Here is a 6,000-nt window from a genome sequence, read left to right on the forward strand (position 1 = left end):
AAATATGCTTATCTTGATGACAAAAAGATATATCCTGTTATTATTAGTGCTAACCTTTCAGAGCATGAGGAAGAGAGATTATTGAAAACTCTGAAGAAGCACCGTGCTGCCATTGGGTATACTCTTGATGATCTTAAGGGCATTAGTCCCTCTCTATGTCAACATAAAATAAATTTGGAAGAAGATGCTAAACCAGTTCGTGATCATCAACGACGGCTAAATCCTAAAATGAAAGAGGTGGTAAGAAAAGAAATACTAAAGCTCCTAGAGGAAGGTATAATCTATCCCGTTGCTGATAGTCAGTGGGTAAGTCCTGTCCATTGTGTCCCTAAGAAGGGAGGTATTACTGTCGTTCCTAATGATAAAGATGAATTGATTCCTCAAAGAATTATTACAGGTTATAGGATGGTAATTGATTTCCGTAAATTAAATAAGGTCACTAAAAAGTATCATTACCCCTTACCTTTTATTGATCAAATGATAGAAAGATTATCCAAACATAAACATTTTTGCTTTCTAGATGGTTATTCTGGTTTCTCTCAAATACCTGTGTCAGCCAAGGATCAATCAAAGACTACTTTTACTTGCCCTTTTGGTACTTTTGCTTATAGACGTATGCCTTTTGGTTTATGTAATGCACCTGCTACCTTTCAAAGATGCATGATGGCTATATTCTCTGACTTTTGTGAAAAGATTTGTGAGGTTTTCATGGACGATTTCTCCGTCTATGGATCCTCTTTTGATGATTGCTTGAGCAACCTTGATCGAGTTTTGCAGAGATGTGAAGAAACTAATCTTGTCTTGAATTGGAAAAAGTGCCACTTTATGGTTAATGAAGGTATTGTTCTGGGGCATAAAGTTTCTGAAAGAGGTATTGAAGTTGATAAAGCCAAGGTTGATGCTATTGAAAAGATGCCATGTCCCAAGGACATCAAAGGTATAAGAAGTTTCCTTGGTCACGTCGGATTTTATAGGAGGTTCATTAAGGACTTCTCAAAAATTTCTCGGCCTCTGACTAATTTATTACAAAAAGATATACCATTTGTCTTTGATGATGATTGTGTAGAGGCATTTGAAATACTTAAGAAAGCATTGATCTCTGCACCTATTGTTCAGCCACCTGATTGGAATTTACCTTTTGAAATTATGTGTGACACTAGTGATTATGCTGTAGGTGTTGTTCTAGGGCAAAGAGTTGATAAGAAATTAAATTTTATTCAATATGCTAGTAAAACCCTAGACAATGCTCAAAGAAATTATGCTACTACTGAAAAAGAATTCTTAGCAGTTGTATTTGCTTGTGATAAGTTCAGACCTTATATTGTTGATTCTAAAGTAACTATTCACACTGATCATGCCGCTATTAAATATCTTTTGGAAAAGAAAGATGCTAAATCTAGACTTATTAGATGGGTTCTCTTTCTACAAGAATTTGATTTACATATTGTTGATAGAAAGGGAGCTGAGAACCCCGTTGCAGACAACTTGTCTAGGTTAGAAAATGTGCTTGATGACCCACTACCTATTGATGATAGCTTTCCTGATGAGCAATTAAATGTCATAAATACTTCTCATACTGCTCCATGGTATGCTGATTATGCTAATTACATTGTTGCTAAGTTTATACCACCTAGTTTCACATACCAGCAAAAGAAAAAGTTCTTCTATGATTTGAGGCATTACTTTTGGGATGACCCACATCTTTATAAAGAAGGAGTACATGGTGTTATTAGACGTTGTGTACCTGATCATGAACAGGAACAGATCCTATGCAAGTGTCACTCTGAAGCTTATGGGGGACACCATGCTCGAGATAGAACTGCACATAAGGTATTGCAATCTAGTTTTTATTGGCCTACTCTCTTCAAGGATGCCCGTAAGTTTGTCATATCTTGTGATGAATGTCAAAGAATTGGTAATATTAGTAGACGTCAGGAAATGCCTATGAATTATTCACTTGTTATTGAACCATTTGATGTTTGGGGCTTTGATTATATGGGACCTTTTCCTTCCTCTAATGGATATACACATATTTTAGTTGCTGTTCATTACGTTACTAAGTGTGTAGAAGCTATTCCAACTAGCAGTGCTGATCATAACACTTCTATTAAAATGCTTAAAGAAGTTATTTTCCCGAGGTTTGGAGTCCGTAGATATTTAATGACTGATGGTGGTTCACATCTTATTCATGGTGCTTTCCGTAAAATGCTTGCTAAATATGATGTTAATCATAGAATTGCATCTCCTTATCACCCCCAGTCTAGTGGTCAAGTAGAATTGAGTAATAGAGAACTCAAATTAATTTTGCAAAATACTGTTAATAGATCTAGAAAGAATTGGTCCAAGAAACTTGATGATGCATTATGGGCCTATAGAACTGCATATAAAAATCCTATGGGTATGTCTCCGTATAAAATGGTTTATGGAAAAGCATGTCACTTACCTCTCGAACTAGAACACAAGGCATATTGGGCTATTAAAGAACTCAATTATGATTTTAAACTTGCCGGTGAGAAGAGGCTATTTGATATTAGCTCACTCGATGAATGGAGAACCCAAGCCTATGAAAATGGCAAGTTGTTTAAAGAAAAAGTTAAAAGATGGCATGACAAAAGAATACAAAAGCGTGAGTTTAATTAGGTGATTATTTATTGCTATACAACTCTCATTTAAGATTTTTTGCAGGAAAACTTCTCTCTAAATGGGAAGGTCCTTACGTTATCGAGGAGGTCTGTCATTTCGGTGCCATAAAAATCAACAACTTCGAAGGTACAAATCCGAAGGTGGTGAACGGTCAAAGAATCAAACATTATATCTCAGGTAATCCCATAAATGTTGAAACCAATGTTATTGAAACTGTAACCCAGGAGGAATACATAAGGGACACTTTCCGGAACATTTCAGACTCCAAAAAGAAATAGGTATGTGGTACGGTAAGTAAACCGACTCCAAAATAGTTTTTAAGGCAATATTTCTCCGTTTTGGAATATTTAGAAAAATAGAAAAATAAGAAGCATTCTGGGAAGGACACAAGGGCTCCACGAGGGTGGAGGGTGCGGCCCCCTACCTCGTGTGCACCTCGTGCTCTTTCCGGACTCCGTTTTCTTACACGACACATATTTTGGTCGGTAAAAATTCATTATATAATCTCCCAGAGGTTTTGACTCCCGTATCACGCAAAAATCTCCTGTCTTTGTTTCGATCTATTTTTCTGACAGATCCAGGTCATCATGTCGTCTTCAAGTGCCCCCAAGGACCAGTTCTTCGAGAAGGTCATCAACCCCTACCTCGGGGAGGTGCTGCAACACCCTCAAACCATTGAGATGCGTGAGGGGTTGTTGCACATCCACGATGTTGAGGGACCTAGGAAGACCGGAAGCACGGAGGCAAGGCTCGAGGCATTGGAGCAAGAAGTTTTCAAGTGTCAGGAGATGGTGGAGCGTGGACTCGATTCCAATCACATTATGATCACGGAGTTCACCAACAACCACAAGCTGGACGTCAAGGACATTGGGCAGGCCATCTTCAAGTTTCATGAGAAAAACGAGCACCTCCAAGCCCAGATCTATGACCTGCAAAATCAAAACTATGAGTATGAATATAGATTCAAGAGGATGAGTTTGGCTACAGATTTGAGGTTTCAGGAGACTCGATCATCCTTCTATGATGGTGAGCCTATGCCTTGGAAGAAGGACGACAAGCCTACGCCATCAACAAAACCATCACCTTATCCACCAACAAAGAAGAATTGAGTATCTGGTATGGGCACTCCCCTTGGCAACTGCCAATCTTGGAGGAGTGCCCCGGTATCGTATCACCATCACTTTTATCTTTACCGTTTTCCTTAGTTCGATCCTTTTGGTAATATCTTGATCTAGTAGAATAAAAGTTGTTAGTATGATCTAGTTGTGAGTTTTGCTTTATGATCCTTCTATGTAATCGAGTCCATGAGCTATATGTATAATAAAGATTAGTGTTGAGTCAAGGACTTGATTCTTTTACCATGATCTTAAGTGAATAAAAGAAAAGGAGAAAGAAATAAAAAGAAACAAAGAGATCATATGGATCTCATGGAGAGTAATGAGCTCACATAGAAAGAGTATGATGAATAAAAGTTGTTGAGAGTTGACAAACATAGTTTTGGTCATCGTTGCAATTAATAGGGAGTAATAAAGAAAGAGAGGTCTTCACATATAGATATACTATCTTGGACATCTGTTATGATTGTGAGTACTCATTAAAATATGACATGCTAAAGAGTTTACGTTGGACAAGGAAGACAACGTAATGGGTTATGTTTTCTTACATCTGAAATAAATTATATTGTCATGGATCATCCAACATGGTTGAGCTTGCCTTTCCCTCTCATGCTAGCCAAATTCATAGCACCAAGTAGAGATACTACTTGTGCTTCCAAATACCCTTAAACCAGTTTTGCCATGAGAGTCCACCATACCTACCTATGGATTGAGTAAGATCCTCCAAGTAAGTTGTCGTCGGTGCAAAGAAATAAAAATTGCTCTCTAAATATGTATGACTTATTACTGTGGGAGAGAATAAGTTTTATACGATCGTGTGATATGGAAGAAATAAAAGCGACAGACTGCATAATAAAGGTCCATATCACAAGTGGCAATATAAAGTGACGTTCTTTCGCATTAAGATTTTGTGCACCCAACCATAAAAGCGCATGACAACCTCTACTTCCCTCTTCGAAGGGCCTATATTTTACTTTTATCTCCTACCTTGCATAAGAGTCATGGTGATCTTCACCCTTCCTTTTTACATTTTATCCTTTGGCAAGCACAGTATGTTGGAAAGATCCTGGTATATATGGCTAATTGGATGTGAGTTTTCATGAACTATTATTGTTGACATTACCTTTGAGGTAAAACGTTGGGAGGCAAAACTATAAGCCCCTATCTTTCTCTGTGTCCGATTAAAACTCCATACCCATAAGTATTGCGTGAGTGTTAGCAATAGTGAAAGACTATATGATAGTTGAATGTGTGCACTTGGTGAAAAGCTCTTATATTGACTCATTCCTATGTTATGATAAATTGCAATTGCTCCAGTGACTGAGATTATAGTTTGTTAGTTGTCAATGAAGTTTATGATTCATACTTGAAATTGTGATTGAATTATTACTCTAGCATAAGAAATTATATGACAAGAATTATATAAGTTGTTGTTCTAAGAATGATCATGATGCCCTCATGTCTGTATTTTATTTTTATCGACACCTCTATCTCTAAACATGTGGACATATTTTTCGTTTTCGGCTTTCGCTTGAGGACAAGCGAGGTCTAAGCTTGGGGGAGTTGATATGTCCATTTTGCATCATGCTTTTATATCGATATTTATTGCATTATGGGTTGTTATTACGCATTATGTCACATTACTTATGCCTATTCTCTCTTATTTTACAAGGTTTCCATAAAGAGGGAGAATGCTAGCAGCTGGGCTTCTGGGCTAGAAAAGGAGCAAATATTATAGACCTATTCTGCACAGCTCCAGAAGTCCTGAAACTTCACGGAAGACGTTTTCAGAATATATAAAAAATACCGAGCGCAAGAAGTTCACCAGGGGGGACACACCCTGCCCATGAGGGTGGGGGCGCGCCCTACCACCTTGGGCACGCCCCCTACCTCGTGGGCCCCCTGGTGGCCCTCCGATGACCATCTTCTGCTATATGAGGTCTTTCGATGAGAAAAAAATAAGAAGCCATCTTCTCGGACGAAACTCCGCCGCCACGAGGTGGAACCTTGGCGGAACCAATCTAGGGCTCTGGCGGAGCTGTTCTACCGGGGAAACTTCCCTCTGGGAAGGGGAAATCATCGCCATCGTCATCACCAACGCTCCTCTCATCGGGAGAGGGCAATCTCCATCAACATCTTCACCAGCACCATCTCCTCTCAAAACCCTAGTTCATCTCTTGTATCCAATTCTTGTCTCCAAGTTCGGGATTGGTACCTGTGGGTTGCTAGTAGTGTTAATTAC

This window comes from Triticum urartu, chromosome 2A (assembly GCF_056163025.1).
Source record: "Triticum urartu cultivar PI428250 chromosome 2A, HENAU_Tu73, whole genome shotgun sequence".
Lineage (NCBI taxonomy): Eukaryota > Viridiplantae > Streptophyta > Magnoliopsida > Poales > Poaceae > Triticum > Triticum urartu.